This window comes from Colossoma macropomum, unplaced genomic scaffold (assembly GCF_904425465.1).
Source record: "Colossoma macropomum unplaced genomic scaffold, Colossoma_macropomum, whole genome shotgun sequence".
In the NCBI taxonomy this organism is placed as follows: Eukaryota; Metazoa; Chordata; class Actinopteri; order Characiformes; family Serrasalmidae; genus Colossoma; species Colossoma macropomum.
Window position 1 is genome coordinate 15,909,812 of NW_023494810.1, and position 25,302 is coordinate 15,935,113.

At 40.6% G+C, this 25,302-nt stretch overlaps 1 protein-coding gene and 1 long non-coding RNA gene across 6 annotated transcripts in view; one reads left to right on the forward strand and one right to left on the reverse strand.

Annotated features, from left to right (window-relative positions):
- fbln2 (fibulin 2) overlaps positions 1 to 25,302 on the reverse strand; it is a 390,205-nt gene that overhangs the window by 70,347 nt on the left and 294,556 nt on the right. The gene's annotated exons all lie outside the window — the stretch shown is intronic.
- Positions 9,967 to 16,347, forward strand: LOC118799349. The gene is made up of 4 exons (XR_005006112.1): positions 9,967 to 10,532; positions 12,691 to 12,850; positions 15,056 to 15,232; positions 15,671 to 16,347. It is a non-coding gene; the product is annotated as an uncharacterized LOC118799349 (long non-coding RNA).

The following is a 25,302-nucleotide window of genomic DNA, read 5'->3' on the forward strand; positions in this document are numbered from 1 at the left end:
CTGTGGCAATCTGAGGTAACTAAGGGTAATATTAGAGAGGTGATTAAACTGGCCCAGACAATGTCCGATGCCGTAATCTGCTCTGGTCCCATCCCAATGTGGCGCGGCGCTGCGCTGAAGCCTACAGCAGACTTTCAGCATTAAACTGCTGGATGTCCAAGTGGTGTTCGGAAAATGAAGTGGGCTTTATAGATAATTGGTTACATTTTGAGGGTAAGCCTGGTCTTATAGGTAGGGATGGTGTCCACCCCACGCAGGAGGGTGCTGCCTTACTTTCTTGCAGCATAGCACATAGTCTTTTAGTTAGTCGGCAGAGTAGTGTAAACAGCTGCTGACAATCCAGAGCCGGGACCAGGCCACAGACAGACAGGCTAAACCGACCGCCTGCGAACCGCCTTGAGGCGTCACCTAGGTTCCACTGTATTGAGACTGTGTATTTGCCCCGAATTAAATCTAAATCAAAACGTAGAAAAACTCAATCAGCCCGGTTCAATAAGAAACCGTACTCAGATGATAGCAACACCTCAATTCTAAAATTTGGGTTACTCAATATAAGATCACGAAACTCAAAAGCAGTCATCGTAAATGAAATTATAAGTGATCATAAATTTGACGTTTTCTGTCTCACAGAAACATGGGTTAGACAGGATGAATATTCAGCACTAAATGAAGCCACCCCTATAGGCGGATTATGTGTAATCTACCAGAATACCCTAGATATCAGTCAGAAACAATGTGACACCTTCACTTCTTTTGAGGTTCTTTCCATCAACATTACAAATCCGGCCACAAAAAAGAACACATTTTCATTATTTAACATTTACAGACCACCAGGACCCTACTCAGAATTTTTTAAATAATTTAGTGATTTTGCTGCAAAACTAGCTGTGTGCAATGATAAAGTAATGTAGGAGATTTTAATATCCATTTTGAGAAGGCAGATGACTCACTAAAAAGGCATTTACTTCAATCCTAGACTCTGTTGGTATTACCCAAAATGTAACAGGGCCTACGCACTACTGCAGTCACACTTTAGATTTAGTTCTGACACTCGGTCTTAACATAGACAGGCTTAGTATCCTGCCGCAAACCTCAGTAATCTCTGACCATTACCTAATTTCTTATGAGCTACGTCTTAGCCATAATATATGTACGTCCCCTCGCTATTCTACAAAGAGCGCAATAAAACCATTTACCGCCCTACAATTCATAGAAAACTTCCCAGAACTAAAAACCCCAGTCTCCACTCCATCAGACCCAGTGGAGCTAGATGTATTAACCGACTATTTAGAAAATACCTTTCGATCTACTTTAGAAAATGTGGCACCACTTAAAATAAAAAAGGATAAGACAGAAAAAGGCCGCCCCATGGTACAATGATGAAACCCATACCTTAAAACAAACTACAGAAACTAGAGCGGAAATGGCGATCAACCAAGCTGGAAGTGTTTCACTTTGCCTGGAAGGACAGCCTTATAGAGTATAGAAATGCTCTCACTAAAGCTCGCTCAGCATATCTGGCCTCGCTGATCAAAAATAATGAATATAATCCTGGAGTACTGTTTAGTGTGATTTCCAGTATTACAAAAAATCAGGCAGGTACTGAACCACAAATTCCGGCGACTCTCACCAGTGAAGTTTTTATGGACTTTTTTAATAATAAAATTGAAAATATTAGACAACAAATTCAACCCATAGTATTAAATCCAACTTGGCTGTCAGCTCACGTGGCTGATATAAAACATAACGTAGTTGCAGAAGAAAGGCTTGAAACTTTCTACCCACTCCCACAGCTAGAACTAGAGAAGATTATCTCCTCTGCAAATTGCACAACCTGCACACTTGATGCAATTCCCTCAAAATTACTCAAAGAAGTACTACCAGTTATCATTAATCCTCTTTTAACTATAGTAAACTCATCCCTTAGCCTGGGCCATGTACCCAAAGCTTTTAAACTAGCACTTATTAAACCTCTGATCAAGAAACCAAACCTTGATGCTAGTGTATTGTCTAATTACAGGCCTATTTCTAACCTGCCATTTATACCTAAGATCTTAGAAAAAGCTGTAGCCCAACAACTTCATATCTACATAAGAACCACATATATGAAAAATTCCAATCTGGATTCAGGCCACATCACAGCACTGAGACAGCTCTAGTTAAGATAACAAATTGATCTTCTTCTTGCCTCTGATCAAGGCTACGTATCCCTGTTGGTGCTACTTGACCTCAGCGCAGCTTTCGATACGATAGACCACAATATTCTCCTAGAAAGGTTAGAAAACATGGTTGGAATCACAGGGACCGCCCTATCATGGTTCAAATCTTACTTAACGGAACGTTATCAATTCGTAAAGGTAAACGACTTTTCTTCCAATTATTCACATGTAAGATTTGGAATTCCACAAGGCTCTATTTTAGGACCATTATTATTTACATTATACATGTTACCGTTAGGCACAGTTATAAGGAACCATGGCATTAACTTTCACTGTTACGCAGACGATACGCAATTGTACATATCAGCCAAGCCTGATGACAAATACAGGTTAAAGAAAATAGAGGACTGTGTAAAAGATGTGAAAGGTTGGATGTTGCGTAACTTCCTCCTCCTAAACAGTAACAAAACAGAGGTTCTCCTTCTGGGTCCAAAAGTGGCAATAAATAAATTATCAGATTTAATTTTAAATCTCGCTGACTTTCCAGTTATACCTGGTTCAGCAGCAAAAAATCTTGGTGTCATAATTGATCCAGATTTATCATTCGATCAACACGTAGGCAGTATCACTAGGACAGCTTTTTTACATCTTCACAACGTCGCCAAAATAAGAAATGCCTTATTGCTGCATGATGCAGAAAAATTAGTACATGCCTTTATTACTTCAAAGCTAGACTACTGTAACGCACTACTGTCAGGATGCACCAGCAGGAATTTAAGTAAACTTCAACTAGTTCAAAATGCTGCAGTCAGGGTTCTCACTAAAACTAGAAAATTTGATCATATCAGTCCAGTTCTATCATCACTTCATTGGCTGGCTGTTAAATGGGCTCGCTCCTGAGTACCTGCAAGACCTTATTTCCCATTACGAGCCACCACGATTACTCGATAGGAACATAAAGAACTTTAGGAGAGAAACCTGGTGAACTCTGACCTTTTTGTGATGAGAGGATTAAAAACAGTTATTGTAATTAAAAGAAATTACTGAAGTACCACAATAAACTTCCTGATTTGATGACCAGAGACTTTTCTGTTAGAAGATGGAAACTTCCACCTCAGCTCAATCCGGTCCTGCTCAGACCAACATGACCGCTCAGACAGGAGGAAACATCTGTGCTCCTGTTCTCCATGGAAACAATTTTCAAGGCTCAGTTAATGTAACCATTATTCAGGGAGGTGAGTGATGTCATGTAAGAAATTTGTTTATTAATGGATCTGTGCACATGGTTTATCTGGCTGAGAGTTTTAGGTTATATATAAGCTGTGTATTACATAAGCACAGATGGTGATAAATTATTTATGCATCAATGTGTCAGAGATTTTATACAGAAACACAGTTCACTGATTGCTGCTAGTCTTAAGCAGCTTTGATAAAGTTCTGATATTTCAAGTTGTCTCTATTCCAGGTGAGAAAGTTTCCAGTTCCAGCGCCAGTGCAGTACAGGCTGGAGGTTTTCCTGGTGCTCCTGCTCTCACTGAAGGTAATGTCTTAATATACACATCACTGGTTATTTACTGCTTATTCATTGCAACATTCTATAAATGGGCACATTTTTCATTTAACTTAAACAACATCAACAGGCAACACGTGCTTGATTAGCCCACCATACATTTTAAGGCCAGAAAAAATATCTATACAGTGGTGATAATTGAGAATCCAGTGCTCTCTCTCATTTCACAACTGGAACAATTAGTTTTTCCCCAAACTCTGAAGTTCAAGGTCCAGTAGAGGAACAACACATTTGTATATAATTTCTGTTTACCTTGTAGAATCTACACACTTTGACTAAAGCTTTGATTACTATTCTGTTAACATTTATCAGATATTTAGTACTGCAATAATATAGTGTACAGTACAAGAAGTGTTCACTCCCTTGGAAATGCTTTTGTTATATTTGTACAGAACCTTGAACACAGTGAATTTAAACTGTATTTAATGATCTACAGAAAGATACTATTTTAAGTTGAAGTAAAAACAAATCTCTGCAGATTGATTTAAATTAGTTATATAAAACACAATATATATATTTTTTTATAAACTAAGCACTGCCAAACAATCTTAAACACTTGTTGTCTGTGTCGAATTTCAGAAATGGACAGTGAGTGTAAATGTGTTACACTCAGAACCACTCAGATGCTCACAGATAAAAAAGGCAAAAAAGGCTTTAATGTTTAAATCGTCAACCAAAATCGTTGACAGGAAACAGGCAATCCAGAAACAACAGGCAAGACCAAAATAAACAACAGTCAAAACTGGAAAACACAGCACAAGAAATAAACTCTCAGTAGCTCAAGACATAAGCAGTACCTCACACTGAACTATTCTAAAAGCCTGGGCTTTATACTAAAGCTAATGAGAGGTCAACAGGTATAACAGATTAGTATTCAGGAGAGAGAGATCTGTGATTGGAGCGTGCTGGAGGGTCAGGAGTAATGTGATCTCCCAGAGAGTCCATGGAAACCTCTGAGCCATGGATGCGTGACAATAAATAAAAACTCAAATCCAAACTTAGGGACAACTTCAAAATCAAAATCAGAATCACGTAATTTAAAAAAGTAAGATGAACAAAAAATAAATTTGTCTTGGTGAGTCACACATGTATGGCATTAACACACTGAACCAGGGGCGCACAACTCAGCACAGTTAGTCGGTTAATACATCTAGTGTCCAGCACAGTTTGGAGGTTTCCTTGCTCAAACATACTCACCTAACCTGGCAATTAACAGATAAGTGTAATCAGGTGTGTTGGAGCGGGTAAATAACCAAGCTGTGCTGGACACCGGCCCTGGAATTGTGAACCCCTGCACTAAACAGACAATAACAAAGACTGTTAACAAGTACTTAACTAAGAGACAAATACAATAAAATACATTGAACAAAGAGTAAAAAATAAAGAATAGAAAAGAGCCATGAGAAAGAAGCTAAAGAGACATGTGCATATCTATAGATATGGACATCTGACTGTCTGTACTGTACACTTGCAGTTAAAGTACACATATACCATGAAATACACCATCCAACCTATTACATACAGGATATTAAACAATTATATGTAAACTTTTTTAAAAAAAGGTTTTGTTACAGTTGTGCAAATAGGCATAAGAGAATTAACAACATTATCTGGCAATCAAACATTTTTAAAGCAATTTACTTTAAACATTTACAAACATTACAAAAATGTATACTTGTGTCTCCACTTCTCAGATTCGGTCACTGTATATAAACAAAAACTGAAAAAGAAATTCTGCAGCATTAATGAAGGAATCTTCCAGCATGGAAGATCAACCCTTCTGAATGAAATCTACACAGAGCTCTACATCACAGAGGGAGGGAGTGGAGAGGTCAATAATGAACATGAGGTCAGACAGATTGAGACAGCATCCAGGAGATCAGCAACACAGGACAAACCCATCAAAGGCAATGACCTCTTTAAAGACAAACCCATCAGAACTGTGCTGACTAAAGGAGTTGCTGGAATTGGAAAAACAGTCTCTGTGCACAAGTTCATTCTGGACTGGGCTGAAGGGAAAGCTAATCAGGATATTCTCCTCATATTTCCACTTCCTTTTAGGGAGCTGAATTTGATAAAGAAAGAGTTCAGTCTGATGGAGCTTCTTCATCGCAGTTTCCCAAAAATTAAGGAACTAAGATCAATAGATTATGATGTTCACAAAGTCATGTTCATCTTTGATGGTCTGGATGAGTGTTGACTTCCACTAGATTTCCAGAACAATGAGAGCTTGTGGGATGTAACTGATTCAGCCTCAGTTGATGTGCTGCTGACAAACCTCATCAAGGGGAATCTGCTTCCCTCTGCTCTCCTCTGGATAACCTCTCGACCAGCAGCAGCCAATCAGATCCCTCCTGAGTCTGTTGACCTGGTAACAGAGATACGAGGGTTCAGTGACCCTCAGAAAGAGGAGTACTTCAGGAAGAAAATCAGTGACCAGAGCCTGGCCAATAAAATCATCTCCCACATGAAGTCCTCAAGAAGCCTCTACATCATGTGCCACATCCCAGTCTTCTGTTGGATTGCAGCCACTGTTCTAGAGAGAGTGTTGGGTGAAGCAGAGAGTGGAGAGATCCCCAAGACTCTGACTCAAATGTTCACATCTGCATCTGGGGAAGGTGTTCTGCTTTGTGCACCTGAGTGTTTAGGAGTTTCTGGCTGCTTTATATGCATTTCTCACCTTCATCAACAGAGATGGAACAAAACAGTTGATCACTGATCTCTGTGGTATTTTCAGAGAGTCCAAAATGTCAGACTTCCTCAAGGCTGCAGTGGACAAGGCCTTACAGAGTGAGAATGGACACCTGGACCTTTTCCTCCGCTTCCTTCTGGGCCTCTCACTGGAGTCCAATCAGACTGTCTTACGAGGCCTACTGACCCAGACAAGAAGCAGCTCTCACAGCAAAGAAGAAACAGTCCAGTACATCAAGGAGAAGATCAGGGAGAATCCCTCTCCAGAGAAATCCATCAATCTGTTCCACTGTCTGAATGAACTGAATGATCATTCTCTAGTGGAGGAGGTTTCGACATACCTGAACAGAGGTTATTATAGTCGACTCTATGGAATCAGTCTCTCTCCTGCTCAGTGGTCAGCTCTTGTGTTTGTGTTGCTCAACTCAGAAGAGGAGCTAGATGAGTTTAACCTAAGTAAATATTATCCATCAGATGAATGTGTTCTGTTACTGTTGGCAGTCATTAAAGCTTCCAGAAGAGCTGTGTGAGTATTTCAGTTATGAATTTGTTACTGCACTGTTTATTAATGCACTGAATAAAACTGCACTAATGATTTTCATTAGTTACTCTTTTCAGCTTCAAACACATATGTGTGTGTGTGTGTTTGATGTAGTGTTAGTTATGCTTTTTCACACAATCAAAACTATTAAATTTAAATTCTATTATAATAACCACCGTGACTAACAAAACCACTTAGCGTGATTAATTTTATATAAAATCAAATCCTAAATATCACAATGTTTAATTTCTTATTCAGAGAGAGGGAGTACACAATGAAATACAGAGATAAAAAATGGTGTTTGTCTATGCATTTAATTATGTGTTTTACACATATATATATATATATATATATATATATATATATATATATATATATATATGGATCATTCTCCATTTGGAGTGGGAATTCAGGTGAATATATTTTAAAAAAAAATTAATATGTCTAGTCAATTAGGAAGGGTACGGCCCTGAGGAGCAGAATCAGAATCAGAATCAAGCTTTATTGGCCAGGTATGCTTACACATACAAGGAATTTGGTTTTGGTTACAGGAGCTCACAGAGCACAGTATTAAACATTTACATGTCGTGAATAAAATAAGATACAATGCAATAAGATAAAATACAAAAAAATTAAAATAAAGATGAAAATAAAACATACATTCTTACCATCACTCACTCATAATACACACACACACAGTCATACCTGTAACCTTTACATTGTGCAAAGTATGGGTCTAAAGTTAAAGGGCTGAGTGCAGCAGCAGTTAAAGGGTGTATAGTGGCAAAGAAAGGGATCAATGAAGTGACAGTCAGATAAGTGGGGTAATACGGCAGGTAAGTAAGATGCTAGAATAAACACTGGTCTGAGATGGTAGTTTCAGAGAATGGAATTGATTTTGATATATATACCAGTATTTTAGAAGTGCAGTTTAGAAGCTGGAATATTTTAATGTGTAATATTTTAACTGTTCAAGAGAGTGATGGCTTGTGGGAAGAAGCTCCTTTGTAGGCTGGATGTCCTGATCCTCATCTGGCTGAAGGGCTGGCCTAAGGAAAGCAACTGGAACAGGTGGTGTCCGGGGAGGGGACGAGTCAGTGGAGATCTTCTCTGCATGCTTCCTGGTTCTGGAGGCATGCAGTTCCAGCAATGTGGGCAACTTTTCCTCTCTGCAGACCTGATGATGCGCTGCAGTCTGTGGAGGTCATGCTTGGTGGCTGAGCTGCCCCACACTGTGATGGACATGGTGAAGACAGATTCTATGATGGCTGTGTAGAACTGCACCATCAGCTCCTGGGGCAGGTTGAACGTACTCAGCTGACGCAGGAATAACATGCTCTGCTGGGCTCTCTTGATGATGGAGCTGATGTTGCTGTCCCACTTCAGGTCCCTGGTGATTGTTGTGCCCAGGAGCATGCAGGAATCTACTTCCACCACAGTTCAGTCCAGGATGGTGAGTGCTGGCAGGGTTAGGGCTGTCATCTCCACTGTTTTTGTTGGAGGACCACCTGATCAACCAACTGTCTGCAAGCTTTGTCACCATCTCGGATGAGACCAATGACTGTAGTGTCATCTGCATACTTCAAGATTTTAACTGATGGGTCTGTGGAGGTACAGTCATTAGTGTACAATGAAAAGAGCAATGGTGAGAGTACACAACCCTGCGGAGTGCCTGTACTGAAGATCTGGGTGTTTGAGGAGAATTTTCCCGACCTCACCTGCTGCTCTCTGCCAGTAAGAAAGTTGGTGAGTGTGTGTGATGTCAGTATTCTGATATATCAACATTTCTCTCCCAGGCTGTGTGTTTGTAATCTCACAGGGAAAATCTGTGCAGCTTTGTCATCAGTTCTCAGCTCAAGCTCATCATGTCTGAGAGAACTAAACCTCAGTAGTAATAGACTGCAGGATTCAGGAGTGGAGCTGCTTTCTGCTGGACTGAAGAATCCACTCTGTAAACTGGAGAAACTGAAGTAAGATCATCACTTTATTACTGTATGTTATTGATCTATACAAACACACTCACAAACTTTCAGCAAAAACTGCAAAAGCTCAGCCCTATCTTTACATAGAGAGAGGAAGAAAGATGGAAGTAGAAAGAGAGAGACAGCAACCACAGAAAAACAGAGAGCAGGCCAGAAAAAATGTAAAGTGAGAGAGCAGAGAGACAAAGAAAGACTGAATAGAGAGAGGCAGATACAAAGAGAGATCGAAAGTGAGAGAGACAGTCTCAGAGAGAGAAAGAGATGTGGTGAGATAATTACACTCCACACACTTTGGTATCAGTATGGGTTTATAAATACATTACTCAATAACACATTTAAACAGACAGAGAGGGAGATGAAGAGACTCAGAGAGGAAGACAGGAAAAAAATGTAAAAAGAGCAGCACAGAAAGACAGACAGAGAGAGAACAGAGAGACAAAGATAGACAGAATAGAGACAGACAGATACAAAGAGAGAGAACGAAGAAAAAGACAGTGACAGACACAGAGAGACACAGAGAAACTACCATAAAGAGCAATACAAAGAGACAAAATAGAGAACTGAGAGAGGGAGGGATACATATGCAGAGAACAGAGAGATGCAGCTAGTTTTGTTTTATTCTAAAAATGTTTTGAGAATTTTACCATGCAATGTGCTATTAATGTTTTCAGTGAACATTCTAAGAATTTTTAGTGATAACATTCTTAGAATATTATGATCTAACATTATTTAGATGTTTTCAGCAGGACGTTTTTTAACGTTCTCAGATTAGAAAAAAATTGTGAAAATGTTTTGTGATCACATTCTGAAATGTTGCTGCTGCAATTGTTTAGCAGTGGACTTTGAGCTTAGATCTGGATTGTCCACCTCCATTATGCACCTGCATTATGACAAAATATTAATTAAAATCAGAATAGTTTCTAATTTTTACATTTTTAAATCTATCAATTCTAAAATAGATTTATCTACAATTTAAAAAAAATGTGTTGCTGTTTCCACTTAAAAAGGTTTGTAACTGTGCTGGAATGCATTATGTTTAATGTTGTGCTGTAAAAAAAAAGTTTTATTAATGTAAGATTGCTAGCTGACCAAACTAATCAAAATCAATTTTGTTAGCAATACTTTCTTTTGGGCTAATCTCTTTGTGAGGTGTCTGGAAGGATCAGATGTGACCAGAGTAGGCTGTTGCTTTAAACATTTAATAAAGAGGCAAACCAGTAACCGAATACAAAAACAGTCAAAGATAAGAGAGAGAGAGAGAGAGAGAGAACTGAGAGAAACAAAACACACTGAATGTAGGCATGTATGTTATTATATGTGATTGTGTGTATGTGAGTCTGTGTGTGAAGGTGTTTGAGATTTTGTGTCATTGCATGTGATGTCAGTGTTCGGATGTATCATCATTTCTCTCCCAGGCTGAGTGAGTGTAATCTCACAGAGAAAAGCTGTGCAGCTCTGTCCTTAGCTCTCAGTTCAAATTCCTCCAGTCTGAGAGAACTGAATCTGAGTGACAATAAACTGCAGGATTCAGGAGTGGAGCTGCTCTCTGCTGGACTGAAGAATCCACACTGTAAACTGGAAATACTGAGGTGAGATCCTCACTATATTATGGTGTGTAAGTGATCTATTCAAACATTCACAAACTTTCATAGAAAAAACTGCAAAAACTTGGTTCTTTTGTGCAAGCACCGCGCAGCTTTGGAACTGGAAGTCCCACCCCTTTTGATCTTATTGTGCTCTCTCATTGGCCAACAGGAAACAGTGAAGAGTGACACTCCAATACACCCATGAGGTGAAAGATAGGTAAAAAAAAAGGAGTGGAACAGACAATAAGAAAAGAGAAGGAGAGAGAGGGAAACTCACTCCTGGAACTTGTATTACAGATTTTTCTTGACTTTATATTTTAATTATATTTAAGAAAATTTGGTTCAGTTTGATCTTGTCTGTCTCTTTCAAGTATTTTAATACATTTTTGCTGCTTTCACTCATTTTTCACATATTTTATCAAATCATTTAACAAGATTTCACAGGAAAACACAGAAATCAATTAGAAACCTGTGTCAAACAAAAGGAAAACATTTGAAAACAGCTTTACTTTTAACACAGGCTATACATATATAATGCACAACTTTTAACTCAGCAGTCAGTCATCATAAGTTGCTGACTGTACGCATTGCTAAAGGAGACTGTAGACAAGTTTTTTATCACAGGAAGACTGGTAAATGAAATGATAGACTTTAAATATTGAGAGAAATAATAATCAGACAGCGAATTCTGCCAGAGTTCTGTAACTATGAGTTTTAAGGCAGTTTATATTGTAAATGTCCCTCTGCTTAAAAAAGAGAGAATTCAACAGAGATATTAGGAAAAATTTGTTTCTGCATCTTGATTTTTTTGCACAGATATGAGATTGATTGAGAATTGTGGAAACCAACATTGTCTAAAATGATAAACACAGAGGAGGCCTGCAGTGATGTCAGTAGAGGGATGTGTAATAGGCATATCTGCCATGTATGAATTGTTATTGAAGACAATTCATACAATGGCAGTCTTACCTTATGTGACTTTGAAAATTGTGTATAATGGATGATACAGTGTGCTGACATAGATTTCCATTTGACTTTCTTCCACCTTCCATCATGGATATTCCATAATTTATCACATGGTCTATTATTGTTTCCTGAATTTCACAGGTAATATCAGTTCAGTGTGGTCTGTGTGCCAACACCTCTATCTTAGGCCCCTCTGCCCCAGTCTGTCCCTCTACTGACAAACTGTCAGAGGCTCAGTTTAGTGGTGGTGGGTTTTGGCAAAATGTAATATCATATTTCAAGAGTTTTATAAATGACAATGTCACGATATTTACTTTTCCTGATATCTGATCAGTTAGAACAGACAAAGTTGTGCTGCTCTAAATCCAGTTAAACGGGACTTACTAAGAATATTACATTATTAAAACATTTTCAGCAGGAATATTTTTTATATGTGTTCAAAATGTTTTTGTTTTTTAAACCATTATTAAAATGTTTTATGGTAACATTCTGAAATGGTGCTGCTGCTGAACTTTCACTGTGCTTAGTCATGGATGGTCCACCTCCATTACACAATTGCATTATGACAAAATATAAATTAAAATCAGAATAGTTTCTAATTTATCAGAAGCTTTTTTTAAAGCAGCAACCAGCATCAACAAGTCACTGTTGGTCGGTTCTTCAGTCTGATTATTGGTCTCAAATCTGAAGGGTGCAATATTGATTTGTGTCTCTACACTATATAAAAAATATGGTGCTCCTTCAACTTAAAAAAATATTTGTAACTATGCTGCATTTTTTGTTGTATTAGTGTAAGATTACTAGCTGACCAAACTAATCAAATACAATTTTATTAGCAATAATTTGTTAGGTTAACTAATCTCTTTGTGAGGTGTCTGGAAGGATCAGATAAGAGCAGAGTAGGCTGTTGGTTTAAAATTTAATAAAGGGGCAAAACGGTAACCAAATTCAAAAACAGGCTAAGGTAAGAGAGAGAGAGAGAGAGAGAGAGAGAGAGAGAGAGAGAGAGAGAGAGAACTGAGAGAGAGAAAACACACTGAATGTGGCATGTATGTGTGTGATTATATGTGATTGTGTGTATATTTACATATATTTATGTTTGTGAGTCTGTGTGAATATGTGTGTGTGTGTGTGTGTGTGTGTGTGTGTGTGTGTGTGATGTCAGTGTTCTGATGTATCATCATTTCTCTTCCAGGTTGCGTTACTGTAATCTTACAGAGAATATCATCAGCTCTCAGCTCAAACTCCTCCAGTCTGAAAGAACTGAACCTCAGTAAAAATGAACTGCAGGATTCAGGAGTGAAGCTACTGTCTGCTGGACTAAAGAATCAACACTGTAAACTGGAGGTACTGAGGTGAGATCATCACTGTATCACTGTGTGTCAGTGATCTATTTGAACACACTCACAAACCTTCATAGAAAAACCTGCAAAAACATATCTATCTTTAAAAAGAGAAAGGAAGAAAGAGAATGATGGAAGTAGAGAGAGAGAGAGAAAGGGAGACAGCAACCACTGAGAAACAGAGAGAGCAAGCCAGAAAAAAATGTAAAGAGGGAGAGAACAGAGAGAGACAAAGATAGACAGAATAGAGTGAGACAGATACAAAGACAGAAAACAAAGAAAGAGAGAGAGAGTCGGCACAGAGAGAGCAAGAGAGAAAGTCAGAGAGACACAAAGACAAAAAAGGAGAACCGAGAGAGACAAAGCTCAGAGAGAGAGAAACCAAAAAAGCTGAGATATCTGAAAGGAACAGACAGATGAACACACACACTCTCATATCTCTGTATGGTTTAATGACTCACTTAGTTTTTTTACTCAGATTAGACACACAGACCATAATAATCAGTTGGACTCCATTTTTCTATATACAGTGCTGTCAGTGCTGTGCAATATCTGTGTGGAATCCATTTTGGAGAAAAAACAAAAAGCTCACTCCTGGAATCCATATGACAGCTTTTCTTGATTTATAAACCATATTTAATAAAGTTTGGGCCAGTTTAATCTTCACTGTCACTTTCAAGTATATTAATACATTCTTGCTGCTTTTGCTCATTTTCACATATCAAATAATTGAACACAGATCTCAAAACACAGAACCGAATTGAAAATCTGTGTAAAACAAAAGGGAAACATTTGGCAACAGCTGAAATAAAATATTCTCACAGTCATATTTACTTTCAGTACTGGTTATAAATACATAGTGCACAACCGTTAACTCAGCTGTCAGTCGCCATCAATTCTGACTGTACACATTGATAAAGGAGACTGTAGATTTTTTATCACAAGAAAAATAAATATATAAAATTGATTTATTAATAATCCTAGAAAAAAAATCCAGAAAACAAGAATAGATTCCCTGTCATTGTTACAATGTCAACACAGATCAGATGCTCGCAGATAAAAGGACAAGGTTGAAGTTTACTTGAGGTTTTGATGGATGTACAGAGGGCGTGGTCAAAACAGGCAAGGGTCAGAACCAGAGAGCAAGAGAACCAAAACAAACAGGACATCCAGAGAGTAGTTAAAACCAGTCCAAGTTCAAAAACCAAAATCTCATACAAATCCATCGAACACACCAAAAAAGGGCAAACACAAAAAGGGCAGGTCAGAAATACGAAAAAATAGGTCATACATGAAAGAACTTGCAAACAAAGAATGCTCAGTACGCAACAAAAAAGGGTTGGCAATACTTCGCAAAGTTCAGAGCTAAAGCACAGGTTTTATATATAAACTGGCTAATAAGCTGTGATGAAAAACAGGTGTGACAGTTTAGAATTCTGGTGAGGCTGAACGCTGAAAAGAATGTTTATTGGTTGATGGCGGTGGAGTAGGAATCATGTGGTCTCCCACTGATTCATGGGAGTTGTAGTCCTCTGGGCCACTCAAGGACACAAGGGATGTGAGCAAAAACGAACAGGTGGAGGAGGCGTCCTCGGCAGAAGGCGTGACAGTCGTGATAATTTTACACTTTAACACATGCTTTAACTTAAGTATTATCAGATAAAAAAGCACAGAAATGCAGCTGTAATAAAGGCTAAATAGGCACAAACTGAAACTGTGTTTTGTGGGTTTGTTGTTTATTGAGAGACTGAAATCATTTACTTACCTGACTGTAAGCTGTAGTGTCTGATAGAAAAATTTCCTTTGTGGTGTTTGCTTAGTGTTTTGTGGTAGTTTGATGGTTTTGAGAAAAAGTGCATTATTTTACCCAGCAACCCTTTGTTTAGTGTTATGTGTTTACTATTTTTAATACATGACTATTTAAATATATGATTTCTGAATGAATAATAATATCTAAAAAACTGTAAGTATAAGTTTATTTTTCTACTGAGATAAAATATAGTTGTTTTCTACTGAGATAAAATATAGTTGTTTTGCTCTGAAACTGTAGCTCTTTGTCTCTGACAGTTTACCATTTGTATTCAGATGCACATGAAAGAGAGAGTGAGAGAGAGAGAGAGAGAGAGAGAGAGAGAGATGTTTCTGTGTGTTTGTGTGTGTGTTTGAGTGTGTGTGTTGATCTGTAAGTGTAAGGAGTTTTTCTGCATCTCTCTGCAGGCTGGAACTCTGCAGTGTTACACACAAAGGCTGTTTTGCTCTTGCTTCAGCTCTAAAATTAAACCCCTCCTCTCATCTGAGAGAGCTGAATCTGAACTCCAATAAACCAGGAAAGTCAGGAGGAAAGCTATTCTCTGGTCTACTGGAGGATCCACACTGTAAACTGGAGACACTACAGTGAGTTACTGACTTACTATGTCTACACACACATACACTCTCTCACACAAACACACACACACATATACACAATCACACACATATACACAAGCACTCATACACACACACACTTGCACACACATACACACTCACAGAAACACTGTGCTCTGTGTGAAGAATCAGAAAAATGATTTTATTTCAAATATGAATTAAATGGAGCACAAACATGCTCTAACTAATTAGTCTGTGATATAAATAATATAATTGCAGTGAAATATGATTATTAGTGTTGTGTTTATACTCAGTTAATATTTCAGCTCAGTTCAGTCATTCTGTAAGAAGATAAACCCAATATTTAAGATGGAGTTTAGAACAGACAGGATCTAGGTGTGCTGATGTTGATTGACCCATCAATGTGAGTTCATGTCTGATGATTCTCTCCTCTTCTCTGTCTTACAGCATCTGAACACCATCCAGCTAATCTGCTCTCACACACAGAGGGTTGTGAGGAGAGGATGAAGTCTTAGTTGAAACACACACTCAGTATATGGTTCTACAAGGTACTTTGTGTTTGTTTGGGTTCTTATTGGTCAAACCTGTGAATATGGCTGCAACTCAGGACTGTGTGATCATCTCATGACATCACTTCCTGAACACCTTTAACTGCAACCTCAGAGACCTGTTCATCAAACTCCTCACATTGGTGGATGATTGGTGATGAGTATGTAGAAGAGGGAGGAGAACCATTTGTCATGGAAACAACATGAGCTGAACATGCAAAACCAGCTGATAGAGTTTACAAGCATTAAAATCATGAGCTCTACAGCTGGTTCATAGTATTGAGCTTATGTTTTTAATGTTTATCAACTTTAATCTCTGTACATTACTTTATAATCACAGTGACCCTCTTGAACATCTGAATTATAGGCAGATTATTCAGAGTGGCCACTTGCAAAGGCCCACAGGAGGCTCTGTGACTCAGTAGGAGAGATATTTTGTAAATAAGTTGTTGTGCTTGGTTAAAATCTGTGATATGTGTGGGTAATTAGGCAGTGTTAGTGTTTACAATGAGCAGAGAGTTCATGGCTAGAGGTGACCTGTCTGCTTCCCGGCCATTTCAGCATGCTGAGCACCACTTCTCCTCTGCTGCCTTTTCAATAAAAGAGCATTTTCACTTAAAGTGTGATGTTTCCAGTGTCTTATTCTATGCTGATGTCACACTGGTGTCAGAAGTGGGGTAGTGCTTCCAGTGGTCTGGAAAGGAATGGTGTTACCACAAACTCAAAGAGTGATGGCAGAGAAGTGATTTAAATTGAATGAAATGCAGGAAATTTGAAGTATTCTACTTCGATTCATGCATAATAATAATAAAAAAAAGCAAATTGACTTGTTAAATGTAAATTATCCTTTCAATAGTAAGTCAGTGGTATATTTTATTTAGAACCATTTATACAGTGTGTACATAGTATTTCAGTTTCTACAGAGTTTGTATGAATATTACTGATCTATAAAATGTCTTCAGGTCTTGTCACCATACTTGTTTCAGGCTGTCTTTAATAAAGCCAAAAGATTTCTTATAGCAAATTCATTTTCCGTGTAATAAAGAAAAAATAATTGTCCACAAAATGTGGACATGAGTTTTTTGAAATGACATGCTCAGTTTAGTTTAAAAAATGCAGATGTGCTAATGATGTGCCATTTCCACAGTATATGTTCTGTTCATGTCAGAAGGGTTTTCCTGCTTTCTGTTTCTTTTGAGAGGAAGTTGATACACACAGACCACCACCCCAGTGCTGCCTTGTCTAACTCAGCCTGCAGAATGGAAGAGGGAAGGTAGTAAATTTAAATATCTACTCACTATAAGACTGCAGAAACCATGTTTAAACTGTGTAACTACGTATGTTATTACATAACAATGTTCAGCTTCCACTGATGAGCAGCTGTTAATGTTGTGCTAGCAGGAGAAATCTACTTATGCAGTGAATAAAACAGATTTCTGCATAGTGGTAATCTGACTATCATACATAGCTCATGTGTAATGCTGCACAAGCACAGAAAGACGCTCAAAGATCTTAAAAAGGAAGTGGTTTAATGAGAGACAGTAAGATGGTCAGACAGTTTGAGGGCAAATCCAAAAATCAGAATCCAAAAGCCTTGCAAAAAGTCAAAAAACCAGAAGATACAAAATGCACAAGCAACCAGAGCAGAAGGGCAAACACAAAAATGCAACATCCAAAAAACAGACAAAGGGTCAAATACACAAGTCAGAAAAACAGTAGAAGAAACGTTCAGTAGTCCAGTAAAGGGCAATACCTCACAATGAGGAGAACAAACCAGAAACTATTTAAACCAGGGACAAACAAACACAGGTGATTTGCATTAATACTCAGGTGACTGAGAACGAGGAAGCTGTGTGTGATTGGTGGAAGGAGTGACATCATCAGGATTGGAATCATGGGAATTGGAGTCCTGGAGAGTATTAGGCAAGGGAGGAAAACCCGGAAGCGTGACATCATGGTTTGGTACAGACCAAACATAATGACATACCTGGTTGGCACAAGCTCATATTTTTATTACTGTCTGGCTGTCATTGTACACAAAATTAAAATGTTGCCCAATAGCTGTGCCTGATTCTCAAAGCCTAAACTAACATGATCTGGTCACTTTTATACTGTGTTGCAGGTGTGTCACTGTTGTTTTAAACAATAACAGTTAAATGTTTTTCTTTCAGACCTCATATTAGTGCTTTGGTCAAACCAGCTTTGTTCTATCGCCACAATATTGCACATCTTCACCTCCTGCTCTTGACAAAAGATACTGAATCTTTGGCCCATGTTGTCATGTCATCTTGCTTAGACTACTGCAATTAACTTCACATATATATTAATTACAAAACTATCCAGGTGTAGCGTGCTTTGCTGTTTTAATTCATAAACTGATCAGAACTTTTTGAGCAAAGTGGGATCTGCATCTGCACGCGGCAGGATGTTTAGAAGAACCAATAGTAAATTTATGGCTGACTGCTAAAGACACGTCTCACAGCCCCCATTGGCTGCCCCCCCCCCTTTGGCAACCTGGTGCAGAAGTGGGGAGGGGGGTGGCTCACCTCAGAACAGACCTACTTTGACCCAGAGGTCTGAAGACTTTCTTTTTCTTTTGACTAACAGTTTAAGGGCAACATAATGGAACATCATGCCACCCCTTTATAAACATCCTGAAGAGACCTTTGGACATCACTGAAGTAAATTTTGGACTTGTGTGACTTTTGAAAATTCCTTTCCCTCTCTCTCACACCCATACATCTCACCTTCCCCCACAAAGAGAGACATCTTATCTAAAACAAAGGCCAAACATGGCCCACCAATCAACTCTGGGTGAGGGGACTGTTGAGACCTCACAAATCCCTGAGCAGACCCCTCGGTGTGGCCAGATACTCTTAAGTGCATTCCTTCAGTATCATAAATTTGGGGTCTGTGCAGAGGCTAGGCTCCTGAGAGCCTTGCTTTCTGGCAAATTATTGACAATGTGATCTTTAATCAAGTATCAATCAAATGCCTTTCCTTTATCAAACACCTCTGTTACTGTTAACATGTTGCCTTGTCAGGCGTGAATTGGTTAATCCCTGCCAAAGGGAATTAATACCTAACTTTCTACACTATGTTCTTTTATATGTGACGTATAACCTTGAAATTGTCTTAACAATTTAATTCTTTTGTCTAAGTAGTTCCTACTTCTTATATGACTAGAATGGTTAAGGATTCAACTTATTGCATGTAATCATATCATGGTTTATGTTAAGGGATAATGATCTGTAAGCTCCATAGTCATTTGCAGTAGTCACTATGGAAACAATAATGTTTTATATGTGAAATTGCATGCTTCTTTTACTTAAGTGTAACCACACCCAGAATCTCCAAAGGATTATGTGACACTTGAGCAACATTCAAAGAAATTGCATATTTATTATAGGTAACCTAACAAACCAACCAAAACCTTTTCCCCGCCTTAGCTCTGCCTTAGCTCCGCCCCTCAAAGTTCTTTCTTTAAAGCCAGCAAGAAAGAGAAACAGGGGGGAGAACGAGAAGAAGAAACAGAAAGACAGGGAAAGTTGGCCCCGAAGGGAGCAAGACAGCCAACATGTAACCTTAACAAAACTCCAAGTAGAGAAGCCCATTCTCCTCGTTTTGCACTTTAGCTAAGTTCTGCAGATCTTACGTTAGTTGTTTGTCTTGTGTCTTAATCCGTTTTGTTTCATTTACTCAGTAATCTTAAAGTGTTGTAACTGTAAGTTTAGACTATTGAAGAGCTGCATCTAGCTGCGTTTGTTTTTCAAGTTTCGTCAATCTATTTTGAAAGTCTAATTGCCAACGATAGGCCGCTCAGAACCTAATTTTAGAACAGAAACAGAGGCAAAACAGTGCTGACTGAAATCCACATCAAGAGCCTGCTCCGACCACCACCTGCCTCCATTGCCAAGAAGAAGATCTGCGCTCCTCATCGGAGAGGCTGCCAAGCATTGCCGGAAGCCTGCCTTGCCAGTGGGGTCCGGTCCAAAGCGTTGACCGAGGGCTTGCACCTCTAGCGGCCTTGCCTTTGACCTGCAAACCCTTCCTAGCCTGTGTGAGCAGTGGCTTCTCTTCTTCAACGTGGCACGCGCATCAACATGGCTCTCAGGCGTCCAGCAGCTTTGACCTTTGACCTGCGGACCCTGCTCCAGCCCATGCCAGCAGCGGCCTCTCTTCCCCTCAATGCGACACGTGCATCACCGCAGCTCTGAGGCATCCAGGTCGTAGATTCACTCGCACTGCCCTTTTGTGGTCTCAGTCTCACTGTGATTTAGCTTTTCTTTATTGACACTTAGGCCAGCTTTACACTAGTGTTAGGGTTGTTCTGCTTGCTGCTCAAAAGCCACATAATTTGAAAAATCAGCTAATCTTAGTACTTTTGTTCAGTATATTCAATATCTCTGGTTTCTTTCCATAACTAGTAATCCAATATTTAGCACCTATATACCTTTGTAATCGATTGCTTTGTGTTTATATACCTCTATCAATAAATAACCCTTTATTGCAGTCATTTCTGTCATGGTGTGCATATGAAAAACTTCAATTTGGTTCTGTTCCCTGGACCATGATCAAGCCCTCACTTGAATTTAATTAAAATACCCGTGTCTTACGGTAAGTGGGAAATTAGGTGCTTTTGAGGCCTTGTCCCGCTACACAGGCTCTTCAGTTTTTTTACAAAACCCAGCAGTTAGAATCTTCTTCTCAATCTAAAAAATCAGCTCACATCACCCCAATTCAGTTACACTGGTGATCCATCCCCCTTTATATCCAGTTTAAAGTCCTTCTGCTATTTTATAAAGCTCATGGTACAGCACCAGATTTTTTTTAGCCCAGCCAAAATTTAGACTGTTCACTCTTGGAGGCAGATCTTTCAGTGTCACGGCCCCCAAACTATAGAACTCATTACCACAATCTCTCTGTGACTGTCCCTCATTTTCCTCTCTAAAGCTTATCTTAAAACCTCTCATATTTTCTACTGTCTCTGGGTTTGAGAAAGGGTGCTATACAAATTGAACTTATTTTTATTACGACCCCATCTCCAAAAAAGTTGGGATATAAAAGTTGTTAAATAAAAACTATATGCAATGATGTGCAAATAATTTAAACCCTATATTTAATTGAAAGTAGTACAAAAACAATGTGTGCACTAATGCCCCCCCATACCATCATGAATACTGGCTTTTGAACTGTGCACTGATAATAAGATGAGTGGCCTTTAGACTGGAGTCCATGATTTCCAAAAAGAAGTTCAAATGTTGATTCGTCAGATCACAGGACACTTTTTCACTTCTTTGAATGTATCTTCAAGTGCAGTCATGAAAACCATCAAATGCGGTTCAAGTAGCAGACACATCTGAACATTAACTGTTCAGAGGAGACTGCATGAGTCAGGCCTTCACAGTTTAATTGCTGCAAAGAAGCCACTACTGATGAAGAACAACAAGAAGAGATTGCTTGGTCCAAGAAACACAAGAAATGGACAGACCAGTGCAAATCTCAACTTTGGGCTGATTAGTCAAAATTTGAGACTTTTGGTTTCACCTGCCATGTCTTTGTGAGATGCAGAAAAGGTGACTGGATGGTTTCAACATGTGTGGTTCCCACTGAGATGTCCAAATAACATTCCTTGTTGTTCAAAGTGTTGGTAAGTATGGTCATAAAACATTCATGATTGCTATAGATTATGTGCAGATTACAATACATGTACATGAAGATTTCCCCTGGCAGTCATGAACTGTACAGTAACATTACTGTATGTTCAGTAATCCAAGATCCAAGTTGGCACTGAGCCTGGCTGGCATGTTGCGAGATGCCAGAAAAGGGGCAGGAGAGCTGGCGTTCTGGTCAGGCTGAGACAGCATGCTAATTGCCCCCCATTCCCTAGCATACTACTGGCAAACATGCAGTCCCTGGACAACAAAATCAGCTAAATCAGGGCACTAATCTCTTTCCAGCAAGAAACATGGGACTGCTGTATAGTCTGCCTTACAGAGACCTGGCTATCAGCAGTGATTCCCAACAAGGCCATTGAGCCCACGGGCTTCTTTGTGCACCATGTGGACCGAACAAAGGACCTCTCCGGGAAAAGCAAAGGGAGAGGTGTATGTTTTATGATCAACAATGCTTGGTGTGATAAGAGGAATGTACACTTCTTTGAGTCTTTCTGTTCTCCAGACCTGGAATATCTAATCATCTCATACAGACCGCTGTGGCTGCCGAGAGAGATTTCAGAGGTCATTGTCACTGCCGTGTACATCCCACCACAGGCTGATACAGACTTGGCACTTGGGAAGCTGTACGAAGATGTTAACAGACAGGAGACTGTGCACGCTGAGGCCACCTCCATTGTTGTTGGGGACTTCAACAACTTTAAGGAAGTCCAAAGTCCAACAAAGTACTTCCAACACATCTCAGCACACGAAAATCACACATGCTGGACTACTGCTACTCCCCCTTCCGTGAGGCGTACAAAGCCCTCCCCCAACCTCTGTTTGGCAAATTGGATCATCTCTCCATTCTGCTCCTGCCCACCTATAGGCAGAAGCTGAAAAGGGTACCGCCCACCATCAGAGAGGTCCACCGCTGGTCGGACCAATCAGATTCTGCGCTTCAGGACTGTTTTGATGACACAGACTCTGAGATGTTCCAAAAGGCGTCAAACAACAACATTGACGAATATGCAGACTCAGTTACCGGATTCATCAGAAAGTGTATAGAGGATGTTGTGCCCACAAAAACAATCAGAAACCATGGCTCAACTGTAAGGTCTGTGCTGCTCTGAATTTAGCATACTGCTGCTTTTAAATCAGGAAACACGAATGTGTATAAAAAAGCCAGCTATGCTCTCCGTAAGACCATAAAAGCAGCCAAAGACGAGTACAGGGCTAAAGTGGAGTTACAGTTCAACACCACCAACACAAGAAGCCTGTGGGAGGGGTTAAACACTATAACAGACTTTAAGAGGGAAACTTCTTCTGTGAATGACATCAGCGCTGCATTTTCAGACGAGCTGAATACTGTATGCCCGTTTCAAGGCAAATCACAAAGTGCTCATGGAAAGGGCCACCATCAAGTCAACATCCCCCTCCGTCTCCGTGGCTGACGTGTGCAGAGCCTTCAAGCATGTTAACATCCGCAAGGCAGCCGGGCATGACGGGATCCCTGCACGTGATCTCAAAGCCTGTGCACATCAGCTGGCAGGAGTGTTCAGACATTTTTAACCTCTCACTCTCAGTTGTTCCTGCAGGCTTCAAACTGGTCACCATTATGCTAGTTCCAAAGTCAGCCAGAGTTAATACTCTAAATGACTGGCATCATAAGCAAGTACTTTGAGAAGCTGGTCAGTGACTTTATCTGCTCCTCACTACCTGGCACTCTGGACCCACTGCAGTTTGCTTACAGACAGAACAGATCCACTGATGACGCAATAGCCCTGGCTCTACACACTGCCATCTCCCATCTGGACAAAAAGAACACATCATCAACATCATCGTTAACCGCTTAGTCCAGCTATGGTCACGGTAGCAGTTGGGAGAGCAGAGAATCCCAGACGACCCTGTCCCCCGCAACTTCCTCCAGCTCATTCCCGGGGACCCCAAGCCACTCCCAGGCCAACCTGGAGATATAATCCCTCCAGCGCATCCTAGGACGACCCCGGGGTCTTGTCCCGGTAGGCCGTGCCTGTTACACCCCCACGGGAGGCGTCCAGGAGGCATCCAGATCAGATGCCCGAACCACCTCAGCTGGCTCCTCTCAATGCGGAGGAGTAGCAGCTCTACTCCGAGCTCCTCCCGGATGGCCAAGCTCCTCACCCTATCAAATAGAGTGTAGCCCACCACCCTGCGAAGAAAGCTCATTTCCGCCGCTTGTATTCGCGATCTCATTCTTTTGGTCATTACCCATAGCTCATGACCATAGGTGAGGGTCGGGATGTAGACTGACTGGTAAACAGCTACAGTCTGGTACAGTGACTGCATTACTGCTGCCGCCTGTCCCAGCCTGCGGTCAATCTCACAATCCCTCTTCCCATCACTCGTGAACAAGACCCCGAGATACTTAAACTCCGCCACCTGGGGCAAGTCCTTTCCCCCTATCTGGAGTGGGCATGCCATCCTTTTCCGGGCTAAGACCATGGACTCAGACTTGGAGGTGCTGATCCGCATACCAACCGCTTCACACTCAGCTGCAAACTGCTCCAGTGCATGCTGGAGGCATCCATGTGATCCAGCCAAAAGAACAACATCGTCTGCAAATAGCAGAGACGCCACCCTTCAGCCTCCACACATAATGCCCTCCTGACCATGGCTACGCCTTGACACCCTGTCCATGAATATCATGAACAGGAGTGGAGACAGGGCACAACCCTGGCGGAGTCCAACGCTAACACTGAAAGAGTCTGACTTAATGCCGAGTATACAGACACAGCTCTCACTCCGGGAGTACAGAGATTGAATGGCAGCCCCAGCACCCCATTTTCCTGGAGGACCTCCCACAAGATATCTCAGGGAACACAGTCGTAAGCCTTCTCCAAATCCACAAAACACATGTAGACTGGGTTGGCAAATTCCCATGTCCCCTCAACAATCCGTGAGAGGGTGAAAAGCTGGTCCATTGTTTCATGGCCAGGATGGAATCCGCTTTGTTCCTCCTCAATCTGAGGTTCAACTATCAGTCGAAGTCTCCTTTCTAGCACCTTGGCATAGACTTTCCCAGGGAGGCTGAGCATTGTGATACCCCGAAAGTTGGCACACACCCTCCGGTCCCCTTTCTTAAAAATAGGGACCACCACCCCGGTCTGCCAGTCCAAGGGTACCGTTCCCGAGGTCCATGCAATATTGCAGAGGCGTGCCAGCCATGACAGCGCCACAATATCCAGAGCCTTAAGCATCTCCAGACGAATCTCATCCACCCCCGGTGCCTTGCCATTGAAGAGTTGCCAACTACCTCAGTGACCTCCACCAGGGAAATGGAGCTTGACACACCAGAAGTCTCTGGCCCTGACTCCTGTGAGGGAGGCATATCTCCCGGATTAAGGAGTTCCTCAAAGTGCTCCTTCCTCCGACCGACGATGTCCTCATTTGAAGTCAGAGCTTCCCCACCCCTGCCGAATACAGCTTGGGCGCAGCCACCCCGACCGCTCCTGAGTCGCCGGACAGTTGTTCAGAACCTGCTTGAGGCTGAAAGTCTTTTTCCATGGCTTCTCCAAACTCCTCCCATGCCCTGGATTTTGCTTCTGCCACCGTTGCGGCTGCCACCTTTTTCGCCTGTCGGTACCTAAAAAAGAAAAGAACATGTATGTGAGAATGCTGTTTGTGGACTACAGCTCAGCATTCAACACCATTGTACCCTCAAGGCTTGACATTAAGTTTCGGGATCTGGTTCTGAACAGTTCTCTGTGCAGTTTTTTCCTGAACTTTCTGATGGGCCGATGCCTGGTGGTAAGGATGGGCAACATCACCTCCTCCTCACTGACCCTTGACACCGGAGCTCCTCAGGGCTGTGTGCTCAGCCCTCTCTTGTACTCTC